The sequence below is a fragment of the Hordeum vulgare genome, chromosome 7H, assembly GCF_904849725.1.
Source record: "Hordeum vulgare subsp. vulgare chromosome 7H, MorexV3_pseudomolecules_assembly, whole genome shotgun sequence".
NCBI lineage: Eukaryota > Viridiplantae > Streptophyta > Magnoliopsida > Poales > Poaceae > Hordeum > Hordeum vulgare.
In genome coordinates this window covers 612,867,452-612,885,792 of record NC_058524.1, presented here as the reverse complement: position 1 = coordinate 612,885,792, position 18,341 = coordinate 612,867,452, and the positions used below count along the sequence as shown (strand labels likewise).

At 46.6% G+C, this 18,341-nt stretch overlaps 2 pseudogenes; one reads left to right on the top strand and one right to left on the bottom strand.

Annotated features, from left to right (window-relative positions):
• Window positions 1-1,128: 1,128 nt before the first annotated feature.
• Window positions 1,129-8,285, bottom strand: LOC123409521 (annotated as a pseudogene).
• A 425-nt stretch (window positions 8,286-8,710) lies between these two features.
• LOC123412201 lies at window positions 8,711-16,123 on the top strand (annotated as a pseudogene).
• The last annotated feature ends 2,218 nt before the right edge of the window (window positions 16,124-18,341 follow it).

Sequence of the window (18,341 nt, the reverse complement as noted above, 5' to 3'; positions counted from 1 at the left end):
CGTTCGAGCGCCCGTAGGCGGCGCTCCGTGCGCCGGTCGGCAAAAAAACTTCCCGTGTCTCTACTCCTGTCGTCGTCTCCCACCTCATGTCCTTGTTCGTGCGAGAGCAGAGGTCGAAGAGACAGAGGGTGCAGCCTAGGGCTGCACCAACAAACACAACACGAGCTCCACAAACAAACGGGAGCTCTACCTCACCTAGGCTAACCTGACTACTCCCTGCTGCTAGCCCACAGATACAACCTCTGCAAGAACCCCTCAACATCCGCACTAAGAGGCCAGCAAGATGCCAAGTCTTCCCCTCGTCAAGGATCATCGCTAGCACCATCATAGTGGACGGGTTGTCGGAGACGACGATATTCCGGTGTTTCCAGAGCATCCAACAAACCAGGAGCAAGAGCGTACGCCAATCCTTCGTGTGTCACGAGCCAGGAGGCTCCGCTTTGATATGACTACCAGTGTTACACATTCATAAATAATTTAGGTAAAGTGACCCATGTTTGGCAGTTTGGGTTGAAGTAACGTAGCTTGCTGAGTCATTTTTTAGAAAACGAGATCAATGAAAAATGCAACCATAAAAGCGAAGGAAGCAGCAGTACATTGCTATGCCAAGTAAATCTCCCTCTGAGACAACTAGGCATCTTGTTAGCTTGCAATTGCAGACTCTAGGCCAATATATTGACAGAAAATTTCTGCACTAAGAACACACAACTGAATTTTGCTTTATTTTTTGTCACTGAAACTTGAAGTTAAGCTGAAGAACATAGCAGGGCAACAACTGATGTGCTAGCTATCGAATATCTTAGCAAGTGAAATAGTGTTTCTTTACGTTGTTTGGTTTAACAATGTAAAGATTGTACTACTTGATTAGGAAAAGCAAAGAGTAGTGAGGCTGACTAAACAAAACTGGTTTTGGAAACAACACATGTTTTCTACATTAGGTAGCATCTCCACAGCATAAATAGTAGGCACCAATCATTAATTTTTCTGAATAACTTGACATATTACTGCTATTTGCTAAAGTTTCACCACATTTCACAGTAGGATCTCTGAGGACTTACAAAATATCAACAATATATAGAGATAAACTTATCTCAGATTGCTACGGTCTCAGCTGAAGTGACTATATGCTCAAATTAAACCACGGTCAGAGTGCTGAATTTTGCGAGTCTTAGCTGCTTTCTCCCATATATCAACAACAATAGTAGGGCATGTCCTTTTGAGGTGCTTATACCCTTTGCTTGCCACCACATCATTCATTCTGTTAGAAGAGTTGATAAATTCGATGCAACCATCTTTGAGCTGGCTACAATGATACCAGTCCGCTAGAGCCAACATGGCGGACAGCCGGACACGTTCTCGGCGCAAAGTCTATCACAAAGCTTACTTTCGCACATGAACTTCATCCTTTCCATGGCATACCTGTCTGCCGCAACTAGTAGATGCTTAAGCATCTCCACATAGTCATCATCATTGAGGCGATCCATTAGGGACAAAGAATCTGTGTAGATGAAGTGGAGCAGTGCCTTGAAAACAGCAGGCTGCATATCTTCAATGGCTATGCTACGCCCGCACTTGTTCTTCATCGGACCGTAGAACTGAGCCTTGAAGACCGGTGACTGCATTGCGAGGATGATCTTATGAGCTGGGAAAACCTCTCCCCTGACCTTATAAGACACATCGGCCCCCTCTTGTGTTTCTAGCAGATTACCAAGATGGTCCAGCAAGTTCGACAGTGGAACATGGACCTCAAACTTCATCTCAGTCTGCACCCGTGCCTTGTTAAATTTGATAACAACAAGATTGCAACCAATGAGAAGGGCGTCGTCCAGGATGTAATCTTCGAGCTCGCTTTTCTTCAAGAAGTCACGGAAACCCCAGGCCGCCGTATCATCACTGGAGTCAAACTCCGCGGGGCCTACGTCGCTAGGGTTTGGCCATGTATAAGGCTGTGTGAGACCGTCAACTAGCTCAGATCGAAAACCGCCCTGGCCTTGGCGTTCTTGGTTTTGAGCTCCACGAAAGCCGAAACATGGTCTTTGGATACCCCCGTTCGACTGTCGGGGTAGAAGTTCACGGACCAGTTGTAGCCGCCGACGGCGAAGGTCGAGGACTGGATCAACCCGTCGACGCCCAATTCCCTGTAGAGGCTGTACCAGTTGATCTTGAACAAGTGCACCCCGTGGGCAGTCTCCGGGGTGCAGGCCGTGTCAGGACCCAGAGAAGAAGACGCGGCCCCCTTTTAAATTCAAACGTTGGCACCAAGCTACCGCAACCGCTAATCGTGGATCCTGCGCTCTCCGTGCCTTTGTACCGCTTCGCGCTTGTCGGACGAGATGACGACCATCGATGGGAGATCCAACAGCTGCGAGCCACCCCCGCGTCGCTATAGCCTTCCGGCACCAGCGCCGATCGCCGGCAAGCTTTCTACCGCCACCTTTTTCGTTTTTACTGCGTGTAAGGCTATAAAGCCATTGAATTCCAGCTCGTGGAGCATGTAATCTCTTTTAGGGTTCCCCCTTGCGCCGCCAGTGTCCCTGGCCGGCTTAGGTTCCTCTATTTGCAACAAGAACCCCATTAAATTCGAGCAGTAATCTCCCCGAGTTCATGTGTTCTTCACTGATCGTTCTTAGAGAGATAGTTGGGTCTAACAAGTGGTAATCAGAGCCTCTGATTCTTGACGGCGTCAACGATCTCGAGGCCGAAAAAGGGGTTGGAGGTGCCGTAAAATTCCCCTCTTCTCCTCGGATCGCGGCGGCGGTGGATACCGGTGGCGCGGGCGACGGTGATAAATTCGGTACATGTTTGGTGCTGGTAAGTGGTTGCACAAGCTCCCTGCTTGCGCTGTAAAATCCCACCTCCCACCTAGATCCGGTGTACTCGGCGGCGGGCGTTGGAGTGGTGAAGGCGGCGACAGGATTTCAGCACAAAAGGTGTGGTTGCAGCTCCAGCTGTGGTAAAATTCCCCCTTTTTCATGCCTGATAATCTCCACAGAAAGGTAACTGGTTCCGTGCCAGTACACCCTTCTGAACTTCTTCTGCGATGGCAAACCCTGGGGACTCCTGTTCCACAGACCAGCTGGAGTTCAACTCTCTGCAGTTAGACGTCCAGTTGCTCCAAAAGAATAGAGAGCAGGACAAGTTGGAGTTTGAGGAATTCAGAGACTATGTGCACACCAATTTTAGCTCAGTACAAAAGACCCTGGCAGATCTCCAAGGTACCCTGTCTGGATTCCTATCTGGTTTCCCAAAACCCAAGGATAACCCTCCCAACCCTTTGGATGTTCCCCAAGCTAGTGTTCTAGCCAACACACCACAAGGACCTGGCAACAGAGGGTTAGACCATCTGAAATCCCCAGATACAGTAGGATCAGCCACTCTAGTTGACAAACACACAGGAAAAGAGCTGAATCTTGATGGCAGTCTTAAAAACCCTTACAGACACCCTAACTTTGCTGAGAAACAGCAGCCTCAAGATGTCAGGTTTCAACCAGCAGCCACTCAACCTCAACAGATCATCCACCTGGACAGTGACCAGAGAGATGGGCCTTCTAATAACCTTGACAGGAGAGTGGGAACTCCTCAAGACAACAGAAGACCACTAACACTGGTTAAGCCTGCTAAATACAACATTCCAGAATTTGATGGTGTGGGCACTGATTCATGGATTCAGACAATTGAAATGTATTTTGAAGCTGCTAGAACTCCCGCTGAACAGAAAACAGAGATTGCTGTGACTTACCTTAAAGGTCCAGCTATTGAATGGTGGAGAGGCACTGGTATGGTGGCCAATACAATACCCTGGTACAGATTTTGCAGGTTTGTGGGAGACAGATTTTCAGAAACTTCTGTCTGTGACAATGTGAGAGCTTTTCACAACCTCACTCAAACTGGAACTGTCAATGAGTATGTTACCCAGTTTGAACAATCTATGAACTTGATGAGAAGAGACAATCCAGTCCTGTCAAATGAGCATTACAAGCACAGTTTCATTTCTGGACTGAATGATCACATCCAGCATCATGTGCAGTGCCATGAGCCCCCTGATCTCCAAAAGGCCATCTGGTTAGCCAGGAGAATGGAGCAGGCTCAACTACAGAGAAAGCCACCTCCTGCCCCTGTTTACCCTTCACAAGCAAGGAAGCAATTACAGTTTGATCCAGGAAAACCTAACCCAATTAACTCTGCCTGCATGATCCAACAAGCAAGAGTAAAAGGGATTTGCTACAGGTGTAAGGAACCTTGGTTCCCTGGTCATAAAAAGGTGTGCAAGTTAGCCAATCAGGCTCAAATTCAAGCACTCCAGGAATCCTGTCCTGATGATGCTGAACTAGTGTACTACACTGCTGTAACTGAGGATGGTGAACCTCCCCCTCCTACTGAAGTTGATGACACTCCTCTCCAGATATCTATGCATGCATTGATGGGCCTGAGCACTACAAAAAAGCTGAGCTTTACTGTCACTATAATGATGGGCTCCACTCCTGCAACAGCCCTTATTGATAGTGGTAGCACTGCCACTTTTATTACTCCAAAGATAGCAGCTCTAGCTAAGTGTCCCTTAACCCCTACAAAAAGAAAACAAGTCCTAGTTGCCAATGGTGGAACACTATGGTCTGAATTTATTGCTATTCAAGCACCCTTCTCACTACAAGGCTCAAAGTTCTCCACTGATTTCAGAGTTTTGAAACTCCAAGGATATGATATTATCCTTGGTGCTGACTGAATGGTCTCCTTCAGTCCTGTTGAACTTGACTTTGATGAGATGCAAGTAAATCTTACTATGAAAAATGGGGAAAAGTTGATTATTAAAGATGAAAGTTTCCCAACTGCTCCTGTCCCTGATTTGACCAGCAAGGAAAATCTTTCTGAGGAACCAGTTTGTGGAGCTGTGTTATACCTAAGCAGAATATCAGTGATAGAACAACTGGAGCCTGTTGTGCCAGAACCAGTAAAACCACTACTTGAGAAGTTCTCCCCTGTTTTCAGTACTCCCACAACCCTGCCCCCCTAAAAGATCCATTGATCATGTGATCACTTTCACTCCTCAAGCTAAGATCATAAATCAGAGACCTTATAGGCTCCCTCACCACCAAAAGGATATCATGGAGGGTATTGTGAAAGATATGATCAAGAACCAAGTTATCGGAGATAGTAACAATCCTTATTCCTCTCCTGCCTTGCTAGTTAAGAAGAAAGATATGACTTGGAGATTAGTCAATGATTTCAGAAAAGTAAATGAACAATCTGTCAAGAACAAATACCCTATCCCTGTGATTGAAGATCTGTTGGATGAGCTAAAAGGAGCTACTGTCTTCTCCAAACTGGACCTCAGAAGTGGTTACCATCAGATAAGAATGAATGAGCAAGATATCCCAAAAACAACATTCAGTACCCACTATGGACATTATGAATATCTGGTAATGCCTTTTGGTTTAACAAATGCTCCAGCTACTTTTCAACTGCTCATGAACACCATCTTAGCCCCCTACCTGAGGAAGTTTGTGCTGGTCTTCTTTGATGATATACTGATCTTCAGTAGAAATATGAAAGAACACTTGCTCCACTTGCAATTAGTTCTGCAGGCCTTGCAAGAGAACCAGTTGTTTGCAAAACTGAGTAAATGTTCCTTTGCACAAACTCAAATGGAATACCTGGGCCATGTAATTAGAGGTGATGGTGTTGCTACTGATCCCTCCAAGATTGCAGCTATTGTCCAATGGCCAACACCAACCAACATCACTCAGCTCAGAAGTTTCCTTGGGCTCACTGGGTATTATAGAAGATTTATCCAAAACTATGGTTACATTTGCAAACCCCTTTATCAGTCCCTCAAAAAGGATAATTATAAGTGGGGCCCTGAGCAATTGCAAGCCTTCAACACTCTGAAACACAAAATGACTCAAGCTCCTGTATTAGCTCTTCCTGACTTCAAACTTCCATTTGTTCTTGAAACAGATGCTTGTGCCTATGGCATAGGAGCAGTGCTCATGCAAGAAGGAAAACCATTGTCATTCTTCAGCAAAACTATTGGCCCTAAAGCAGCAACAATGTCCACTTATGACAAAGAAGCAATTGCAATAATTGAAGCACTTAAACATTGGAAGCATTACTTTGCTGCATCCTCCTTGATCATCAGGACTGACCAACAGAGTCTCAAATACATTCAGGAGCAAAAGTTAACTAAAGGCATACAACATAAATTGCTGGTCAAACTGTTCGGGTACAATTTCAGAGTGGAATATAAGCAGGGTAAAAATAACAAAGTAGCTGATGCCCTATCTAGAGTCCAATACAAACTTCACTCCTTGGTTGCTTCAAAAGCTCAACCTGTCTGGATTTCTGATGTCATCAACAACTATGCTCAAGATCAGAAATGCAAGGATATGTTGTCCCAACTGGCTACTTCTGGAACATCACTCCCCAACTATACCCTACAGCAAGGCATTATCAGATACAAGAACATAATTGTTGTTGGAAATGATCTTAACCTCAGGAACAAACTGGTAGCTGCTTTACACAACTCTGAATTAGGGGGACATTCTGGTCACAGGGATACCTACCAAAGAGTTAAACTATTGTTCCATTGGCCTGGCATGAAACAATTTATTGTGAACTTCATCAAGGAATGCCCAACATGCCAAATCAACAAACCTGAGCATTGCAAATACCCTGGGTTGCTCCAACCTCTACCTGTCCCTGATTTTGCCTGGTGTCACATCAGCATGGATTTCATTGAAGGACTTCCTACTTCTCTGAACAAGGATATGATATTAGTGGTGGTGGATAGATTCACAAAATATGCCCATTTTATTGCAATGAAGCACCCAATCACTGTCAGTACTGTTGCCACTGCATTTACAGACAATATCTTTAAGCTGCATGGTCTCCCTTCTGTAATTGTCACTGACAGAGACAGGATTTTCACTAGTCATCTATGGCAGGAGCTATTCAAAAAGTTGGGCATTAAGTTACAGATGAGCACATCATATCATCCCTAATCCGATGGACAAACTGAAAGAGTAAATCAATGTTTGGAAAATTATCTCAGGTGCATGGCCTTTCTTCAGCCAAAGAAATGGATGCAATGGTTGTCCCTAGCTGAATGGTGGTACAACACCAGCTACCACACCTCTTTGCAGATTACTCCCTTCCAGGCACTTTACAAAAGGCCACCTTCTATGTTGGCTGAAGCAACACTATACCCTCCTGAACACACACAGGAATTCAGCTCCATTCTCACTGCAGAACAGGTTGTTGCACATATCAAAGCCAACCTGCTCAAGGCTCAGGAAAGAATGAAGCACTTTGCTGATAAGAAAAGGTCACAAAGGACATTGGCAGTTGATGACATGGTCTACCTCAAACTACAACCTTACAGGCACACCACACTCAGTGTTCATCGATGCCTCAAGCTCCATTCCAAATATTATGGTCCTTTCAGGATCATACAAAGAGTTGGCCCTGTAGCTTACAAGCTACTCCTACCTGACCATTGTAAACTCCACCCCACCTTCCATGTCAGCCAGCTGAAACTGCACCTGGGCCCAAAGGCAATCCCCAACCCCAACCTGCCCCTCCTCCATGAGAATGGGTCTATCCTGCTGGAACCTGAGAAGTTGCTGCAACGAAAGCTCATTCCCAGAACACAAGGTGACATTCAAATCCCGGTTGTTCGTTGGCTCATCAAGTGGACCAACTTGGAAGAACACGAAGCCACTTGGGAAGACGCATCATTCATCCAGAAGATCTTCCCTCAATTCATCCTTGAGGACAGGTCTGGAGTTCAGTGGGGGGAATTGTCAGGACCCACAGAAGAAGACGCGGCCCCCTTTTAAATTCGAACGTTGGCGCCAAGCTACCGCAGCCGTTGATCGTGGATCCTGCGCTCTCCGTGCCTTCGTACCGCTTAGCGCTTGTCGGACGAGATGACGACCATCGATGGGAGATCCAACGGCTGCGAGCCACCCCCGCGTCGTTGTAGCCTTCCGGCACCAGCGCCGATCGCCGGCAAGCTTTCTACCGCCACCTTTTTCATTTTTACTGCGTGTAAGGCTATAAAGCCATTGAATTCCAGCTCGTGGAGCATGTAATCTCTTTTAGGGTTTCCCCTTTGTGCCGCCAGTGTCCCTGGACGGCTTAGGTTCCTCTGTTTGCAACAAGAACACCATTAAATTTGAGCAGTAATCTCCCCGAGTTCATGTGTTTTTCACAGATCGTTCTTAGAGAGATAGTTGGGTCTGACAGGCCGACGCCATCATCGTCTGTATGCTCTGGGACGCGAGCATTATTACCCGGCGATCGAGAACGAGGATGCGGCCAAGAAGAAGGCATGGCGGGTACGTCGGGGGATCGCAGGAGAGGCGTCACGTCACGCAACTATTGGGAGGGTTTCTAACTGGTTCTCTCAACCTAACACACACACACGAGAGTGTTGTACTCTAGTTGTCTGTGCACTATTTTTTTTCTCCGTGTTTTTCTATTTTGACTTTCACTGTCTGGGTAAGTTTTCCTTGGTTTTCTTCAGTTGTTTTTTCCCTTGGACTATTTTTTTGGCTTGCCATTGTGCAACCACGATCGATTTGTTTTGGACTGCTTGATGTACTGTAGCAAGAATTACTTTGACCAGGATCCCTGCCACGGAAGGAAGGAATCGCATTGTGCAACCACAGCGCTTAGTTTCTTTCTGCCCCCACATATATAGCCACCAGCAATGGCAGCGTCCCATAGCTCACGAACGACGACGTCGACCTACAGCGCGGACACTACACACGGGACACACTTGTTCAGAATCACCGAGTACAGCCTCTACAACGGCACCGGCGTCGGCGAGTGCATCGAGTCGGCTACCTTCGCCGTCGGCGGCTACGACTGGCGCGTCTGCCTCTACCCTGACGGTAACACGGAAAAATACAAGGACTGGGTGTCAGCTTTCCTCGATCTCAAGACAGGGGACGCGGAGGTCAGGGCGTTCTTCGATCTGAGGCTTGTCAACCAGGCCACAAAGCAGGCGCTGCGGCCTTTTACATGGCCACCAGACCCTAGCGGCATAACCTTGTTCGACTCTGATGGTGCGTCCTGGGGTAATCTCCGACTCAGGGCTTGTTCGGTTAATCCCCACCACAAGAGGATTGGAAAGGATTGGAGGGGATTGAGGTCGAATTTGACTTACACGGGATTTAATCCTTCCCAATCTATTTCAATCCCCTTCAAATCTGTTGCAACCGAACAAGGCGGCAGCTCAGATCCAGAGTCCTCGACATCCCCGGCATCCGATCTGCCCGGCCCGCGCTCCTCTAGTACGGCGCCTCGCGAGCACGTCGCCGGCGTGCATCCTCTCCGCGTAGAGACACACACCACGCCGCCACCGGACCCCCTCTCCGCCCCATCCCGCTTCGCCGCTGCCGGAGGGGACGCCAGCGAAGCCGCACGCGCCCCGGGGATGGCGGCGGCGGGGCCCCTCGCGTCGGCCTTCGGGCTCTGACGCGGCGCCCCGCGTCGGTGGTTGCGGGATTCGGTGTGATATCGCCAATCGGCGGCGGTGGAGGGCGGATCCGGGGCTCCATGGCCGGATCTAGCGAGGCGCTCGGCCCTGGTGGTAGGGAGCGGCAGCCGGGCGCAACTGCGCTGGTCGGCTGGGCACGAGCAGTGTCCAGGGCGCGCGGTGCAGTGGCCTTGGCTGGGGGCCGTGATGGTGCGTGACGGCCATGCTCAGCGGTCGGTGGCGGTGGATATCCAGCGCAGCTCCGGAAGAAATCCTTGCTCCGGTCTTCATCGGAGCCGCGACGGCGACGCCCGCGGGTGCCGCTATCTTTCTTGGAAGCGTCGTTGTGGAGGTGTTTTGTTCCCCTTCGTCGGTCGCTGCCCGCACCGCCACCTGTGCCCCCCAGGTCCTGGTCTGTGGGCCTCTCTCCTGCGGATTCTTGGCGGTGCCGGCGTGGTTGCCGGGGCCCTTCCTGTGGGTGAAGCCGGTGGAGGAGACATCTACTCCTCTGCTCCCCTTCCTTGCCTCTCGGGTGAAAACCCTAACTCCGGTGGGTGGCGGCGGCGTCCTTGACGTCCTGACCTTCCTAAAGGCGTCGCCTTGAGGGCTGAGTGGTGGTGGGCACTGTGTGGGTCCTGAGCGGTTGCTGGTGGTGGGCACTGCTTCGGGGGAAACCCTAGGATCTGGTCTTCCAGATCGGACGATGGCGGTACTGCGGTGCCGTTCTCTGTTGGGAGCATCGTTGGTGGAGCAGCGCTGGCAGACTGAGGCAGGAGGTGGAGCGGCTTCGTCTTGCACGGAATTTCGGTGGAGCTGTCAAGTCATGCCTGGCCGACAGGTGCTACGTTGAGTCATGCCTGGTTGGCAGGTGCTACGCACGACAGATCTCCCGGAGTCTTCGCATCTGGACGGATGAGCGCAGGGCGGTGGCGCCGTTGGGCGCCATGGTGACGTCGACGGATGATTGGACCGGCAAGGATGATGCGGATCTCTTTCCTGAAGATGGGTCAATGGTTCGAGGATGATGGCGGTTGGTAAAACGTGTGCGTGAGGTGTGCGTTTTAGGTGTGCTGCACCGGCTGTTGTTCCCGATACGTTATGTGGATGGATTGGAAACAACACCGGTCTTAGATATGTGGAGTGAGAGCACTCCACATTATCGAATTTGTAGGTGTGAGTGATCGCTTTGGATGGATTGATGTATACTCTTGTTTGACCTTTGTAAAATAATTAATAAGATGGCTGCATATGCATCGATTGATGCAGAGGCCGGGAGTTTAACCTCCTTCTCTAAAAAAGGAAGAAGAGCAAGCTCACAAAGTACTTGCTAGATGACGTCCTTCTCATTGAGTGATGTCTTGCTGTGATCAATTTTACGGAGATGCTGGTGGCGGATGCCGTGTTGAAATACGAGGACCAAGTTCCGCGGCCGGATTTGCTGGACAATCTTTGCAATTTGTTAGAGACACAGGAGGCGGCTGTTGTGTCCTTCAACGTCAACGGGGAGGTTTTCGCAGCCCATAAGGTCATCCTCGCGATGCGTTCGCCGGTATTCAAGGCAGAGTTCTACGGGCCGATGAGCAACGAGCAGTCTAAGCAGAGTGTAACCATTGAAGATATGCAGCCTGCTGCCTTCAAAGCACCGCTCCACTTCATGTACACGGATTCGTTGCCCCCAATGGATGGTCTCAATGATGAGGAGTATGAAGAGATGCTTGTGTTGAAATTAGTAGTGGATCTTAGGCCCATAAAAAAAATTCAGAAATCTCCAAGGACCCATGTATGTGGTGGCATGACAAGGTGGTGGTAGGACGTTTAGTCCCACCCCGCTAGTGGAGAAGAAGTTGGACCCCTTTATAATGGTCTTTCTTTCACATGCTATTGGAAAGTAAGAAGAGAAGATGCCCTCGTGCACTCCTCCGCCGCCCGCCTCGCCACGAAGCGGGTTGTCCCGCTTATTTAATCACCGGTGTCTTCACGGGAACGATTGCTTCTATTCTTGATGTTGGCACGGTCGATCTGAAGTTTACTTCGGAAAGGAACGTGCAGCATGTCCCCGCCATCAAGAAGAATCTCGTTAGTGGCTCCCTTCTGTGTAGAGAAGGGTTTAAGTTGGTCTTTGAGTCTAATAAAGTAGTTGTTACGAAATATGGACTTTTTGTTCGAAAAGGTTATGAGTGCGGAGGTCTGTTCCGCCTTTCCTCGCGGATTTATGTAATAAAGTCGTGAACAATATTCATTCGAGTGTTAATGAATTTGAAGTTTGGCATTCATGTCTTTGTCACATAAGTTTCGGTGTTATGTCGCGGCTAGCAAAACTGAATTTAATCCCAATTTTCACTTTAGCCAAAGGTTCTAAGTGTCATTCGTGTGTGCAAGCAAAGCAACCTCGCAAGCCTCACAAGGCTGCAGAGGAGAGACATTTGGCACCATTAGAACTCATACATTCTGATCTTTGTGAGATGAATGATGTGTTGACTAAAGGTGGAAAGAAATATTTCATGACATTGATAGATGATTCCACTAGATATTGCTATGTTTATCTGTTAAATAATAAAGATGAGGCTCTACAATACGTTAAAATCTATAATGCAGAAGTTGAGAATCAACTTGAAAAAAAAATTAAACGAGTCCGATCTGATCGTGGTGGAGAGTACTTCTCAACGAGTTTGATTCCTTTTATGCTGAACATGACATTATTCATGAGAGGACGCCTCATTATTCACCCTAGTCAAACGGGGTTGCCGAACGGAAAAACCATACTCTAACTGATTTGGTTAACGCCATGTTAGATACATTGGGTTTATCCAAGGCATGGTGGGGGAGGCTATATTGACCGCGTGTCATGTCCTGAATAAGGTTCCTACAAAAGATAATGTGGTCACTCCTTATGAGGAATGGTGGAAGAGAAGGACGACGCTCTCGTACTTACGTACTTGGGGCTGCTTGGCGAAAGTCAATGTGCCGATCCCCAAGAAGCGCAAGCTTGGACCAAAGACCGTGGACTGCGTTAATTTGGGATACGCTAAGAATAACGTAGGATATAGATTTCTGGTAGTGAAATCTGAGGTACCCGACGTGAAGGTCAGTACAATAATGGAGTCGAGGGATGCTATATTCTTTAAGGATATTTTTCCCATGAGAGATATGCAAAGCACTTCTAGACAGGAATTTGAGAGAACTCCTGAGCCTGCCATTTCTATGGAATATTATGAACAAACACATGATGGAAATCCTGAGGAGGATGACGAGGAAACCCTTGGTAGGGGCCAGAGACAAAGGACTGCAAAGACCTTTGGTGATGATTTCCTCGTATACCTCATGGATGATAATCCCACTTCTATTTCAGAAGCGTATGCTTCTCTAGATGCTGATTACTGGAAAGTGGCGGTCCGTAGCGAGATGGATTCCATCATGGCTAATGGGACATGGGAAATTACTGATCGTCCCTATGGTTGCAAACCACTGGAATGCAAGTGGGTGTTCAAAAGGAAGCTTAGGCCCGATGGTACAATCGAGAAGTACAAGGCTAGGCTTGTGGCTAAGGGTTATGCCCAGAAAGAAGAAGAAGATTTCTTCGACACTTATTCACTTATGGCCAGACTGACCACCATACGAGTACTACTCTCGTTGGCAGCCTCACATGGTCTTCTTGTTCATCAAATGGACGTTAAGACGGCTTTCCTGAATGGAGAGCTAGACGAGGAAATCTATATGCAACAACCAGATGGCTTTGTGATAGATGGTCAAAAAGGAAAAATGTGTAAGTTGCTGAAATCTTTATATGGCCTGAAGCAAGCACCTAAGCAATGGCATGATAAGTTTAATACAACTCTGACATCTATTGGCTTCATTGTTAATGAAGCCGACAAGTGTGTATACTATCGCCATGGTGGGGTGGAAGGAGTTATACTGTACTTGTATGTTGATGACATACTGATTTTTGGAACCAACTTCAAGGTGATTGAGGAGGTTAAGTCCTTTCTGTCTCAGAACGTTGAGATGAAGGACCTTGGAGTGGCTGATGTTATCTTGAACATCAAGCTCTTGAGAGATGATGAGGGTGGGATTACACTTCTGCAATCCCACTATGTTGAGAAGATCTTGAGTCGATTTGGATATTCAGACTGCAAAATTTTTCAAACACCATATGATCCTAGTGTGCTGATTCGAAAGTTCAACGACACAACTATAGATCAATTGAGATACTCTCAAATTATTGGTTCGCTTATGTACGTAGCTAGCGCAACGAGGCCTGACATGACGTTTGCTGTGAGCAAACTAAGCCGGTTTGTTTCCAATCCGGGTGATGTTCATTGGCGTGTTGTTGAAAGAATTATGCGCTATCTGAAAGGTACTATCAACCACGGACTTCACTATACGGGATACCCGTCGGTACTTGAAGGGTATAGTGATGCGAATTGGATCTCTGATGCTGATGAGATGAAGGCCACTACTGGGTATATGTTTACTCTTGGAGGTGGTGTTGTTTCCTGTAAGTCTTGCAAGCAAACGATCTTAACGAGATCGACAATGGAAGCAGAATTCACAACATTAGACACATCTGGTGTCGAAGCAGAATTTCTTCGAGATCTTTTGATGGACTTACCCGTGGTTGAGAAGCTGGTTCCGGCTATCCTTATGAACTGCGATAATCAGACAGTTATTGTCAAAGTGAAGAGTTCACAGGACAACATGAAGTCCAACAAACATATAAGAATGAGATTGAAGTCTGTCAGACATATAAGAAACTCCGGAATGATAGCATTGGATTACATCCGAACGGCTAAGAATTTGGTAGATCCCTTTACTAAAGGGCTATCACGCGTTGTGATAGATAGTGCATCGAGGGAGATGGGTATGAGACCCACATGAGTTGCCATGGCAGTAACCCAACCTATATGATCGGAGATCCCATGAAGTAGGACCTGGGAAAACAAGCCAGTGGTGAACTGATGAGAGTAACTTTACTAACCCACTCCGTTGGAGATGCAATACTCTCGGATACTGTATGGTAGGATGACTACGGTCTTAATGTGTTCTAAAGCTTATGTGTAAGCAAGATGCTGTCCTACAAAGCGATATTTGGAGGAACACACCTATATGAGTCTGACTGCTGGTCAGAGTCTATGAGATTGGGGTGATCTCTAGTAAACTCATAAATAGGCCAGGAGTATGACTCATATGCTCCACCCGAGGGGTTAGCCTTCGGTAGCCTAGTACTAGTAAGACTTGTGGTGAAGCTTCTTTACGCCAAACTGACAATTCAAGGCATAGTCCATTGTTCAGTTGTAAAGGAGTGTAGCTACTTGTTCTAGGTGAAGCTCAACCTTAACAGGCCTTCACTGAAATGCTGGTATATTAAAACAGTGATTGGAACGAGGGAACATGATGTGCCCTTGAGATCTGGTGGGGGATTGTTGAAATTAGTAGTGGGCCTTAGGCCCATAAGAGAATTTCAGAAATCTTCAAGGGTCCATGTAGGTGGTGGCATGACAAGGTGGTGGTGGAAAGTTTAGTCTCACCCCTCTAGTGGAGAAGAAGTTGGACCCCTTTATAAGGGTCTCTCTTCCACATGCTATTGAAGAGTGAGAAGAGAAGATTCCCTCGCGCACTCCTCCTCGTCCGCATCGCCATGAGGCGACGCGGGTTGCGGGAATGAGCCGAGCCGAGCTCATACCTACACGCTTATTTTTGCCGGTCAGGATCGGAGAATACGTAACGGTTGCGCCACGATCTGAGACGTCGGATCGTGGGCTGTTACCGACTCGGCCGTGGGTTCAGCCCACGTCTCTCCACCCGGCCGCTTATTTAAGCAGGGCTAACGCCAACCCTAGCCGTCACGAGAATCAGATCACATATGCCTCACGCGCTCGTTCCCTTGCTGTTGCTACCGCCGGCGACTCCATCCCGTCCGCTGCGTACACGGTCGACGGGAGAGCAGGCCTCCGAAACCCCGCCTCTCCGGTTCCTGTACAGGGAAGAGGGGCGAATAGGTTTTTGGGGAGCGATCACGCGACTGCTCGCCTCCGTTCGTCTACTTCCTCTACGTCCGCTTCGTCTCCGTCATCACCATGTCCACCGAGGCCGACCGTGCTGTCGCCGAGAAGGCCGAGGCCGACAAGAAGGACGCCGCTGCTGCCGCCACCGCCGTGGGGGCTTCTGCATGGCCTACTGGAGGGTATAACACGCTTATCCCTTTCATGATTACTTCCGTCTTAGCAGTACTAGCATCATGTGTAGATTTCTCTACTGTTTGCGTAGTACGTGTCCGTTTAGATCAGTATCAGTATGTAGTTAATTCTGTCAATGCCATGCTAGTCATCTAGTTATGGATTAAATTAGTCAAAAAATTACCTATTTACTCAACAGCTGCGGACAGATATGCCGTCGAAAGGATGAAGCTAATGTGCGAGAGCAAGCTTTGTGATAGTATTTTTTGTCGAGATTGTGGCCACCAGATTAGCTCTAGCCGACCAGCATCATTGCAGCATGCTCGAAGATGCCTGCATTGAGTTTATGAGCTCTTCAAATATAATGGTTGATGTGGTGGCAAGCAAAGGATATGAACGCCTGAAATGGACATGTCCTACTATCTTTGCTGATATATTGGAACAAGCAGCTAAGACGCGTAAAATTTGATATGTAGTCCGTGAATTAGATTAAGGGTAGTTACATGTATACTCCCTCCGTTCTTAAATATAAGATGTATTAGTTTTTTTTTAAAGTCAACCATTGTCTATGTTTGACCAACGTTATAGCAAAATATATAAATATTTACAATATCTAATATATATAATATAAAAATATATTTTAGGATGAATCTAGTGATAGTGATTTCGTATTCTAGATATTGATATTTTTGTCAATAAACTTGATCAAAGTTTGACTCTTGAAAAAATAATACATCTTATATTTAAGAATGGAGGGAGTATGTTGCAACAGAGACATACTATTTCAAGACTCCACCACAAATCTTACGTCAAGTTTTTGACCATGCATGGTAAATCGAACATTTTTTATGGCAATTTGTGTGTGTCGAAGATGGCAAGCATGGCAAATCCGCTTCAGTTCATTATATTAAGAAAATTATCGTGCTCGTAAACTAAAAGTGCCATCCTCACGTCAACTATTTTTTATAAAAACCTTTCGATTTGCCATGCTTTAAATTTGACTTCAGATTTCTATCATTAGTATATTTCAATGGTCCAACATTTATAGTATGCGAAATATTCTTTTATCCACTGCATTACATGCCCCAGTTCCATTTTTGAATCAGACAACATGAACGGATCTTATCTGAAAAGACACCACAAGCTGCAGTTATCAAAGTTTGAAATCTACAAGGAAAACTTGAGATCTCCAACATAGGTCATTGCCAAATTTACAGCAGCCAAAGACAACACCCAGAAGCATCAAACTTAATTATGACAACTACACTTAGAGAGCCAATCGTCGCATGTTCTTCCGTTGGTTGCCAAAGGCACATATAGGACCATGGGTTCCATGACCAACCGAGAATGAAGGAGTGCCTATTAGATGAACATGCTAAAATATCATGTGGCAATCCCAACCTCTCACGCCACAAACAAACAAAAAGCTTTTACACTCCAGTCCTAGGAGATCATCAAAACAAGAGAAACATCAAGTAACAATCAACCACAGTTTGAATTCCAAAACGGTAATGCGGAAGAATGAAATAGAACCACAATTTGCAGAGTACCAGGATTGGAAGTACGCAGATATATTGTCTTGATGATTTTAGGCAAACAATCTCTTTTGAAGATTGCTAAGTCTGACATGCCCTTAACTGTTTAATTGATGAATGCAATTACCGTCTAAGTTTGTGTAGCCCTGCGAACAAATTAACTGTTTTTAAATTAAATCTCACAATTGCATTTTATTGTAGATCTAACCAAGTGTGTGGGGTGCTTGTGCTGTCTATTAATATTGACATAAACTAAAAAGTGATTACATTGAAATGATGCAGTTCACTGTTCTTGATAGTTAGCTGATATATATAAATGACATAATAAGTCAGGAATTTTACACAACGAAGGTGCTGATCGATATACATATTCTAAATGCCCCAGAAACCTTGCGCAGGTTAGGGACATCCGGATATGCTTCCTTTGAAAGCTAAAAAATATCTACGTAACATAGCACAAGTAGATGAAGAACTTTTGAATAATGATTTGGGGAGAGCTGTTAAAGTTATTAAATAGTTATAGGTGAGAAGGATTGGATGAGCATTACAAATTCCAAGAGTCGGACCATCACTAGTAGAAATAAGGACTTTCGTCCCAGCTCGAAAAACACACTAGTCCCGGTTCCTTTATGAACCGGGACTAATGTTAGTATTAGTCCCGGTTCAAGCGGCAAAGACGCCGGTCGGACATTAGTCCCGGTTCAAATGGGACCTTTAGTTCCGGTTCGTGTCTCGAACCGGGACTAAAGGGTTTGGAGGATTTAGTCCCGGTTCGTGTCTTGGACCTTTAGTTCCGGTTCGTGTCTCGAACCGGGACTAAAGGGTTTGGAGGATTTAGTCCCGGTTCGTGTCTTGGACCTTTAGTCCCGGTTCGTGTTTCGAACCGGGACTAAAGGGTTTGGAGGATTTAGTCCCGGTTGGTGTATTGAACCGGGACTAAAGGGTAGACCTTTAGTCCCGGTTCGTGACACGAACCGGGACTAAAGGTGTTCAGATGTTTTTTTTCTGTTTTTAAATTCTTGTTTGTAGTTTCTGTTTTAAATTGCTTATATCTTTTAGGATATTTGATGTTTTTGATTGATTCTTTTTTGCATTAGATTCAAAATTTTGTCTAGTTTCTGTTTGTGCCATTAGTTTTCAAATTTGAATGGT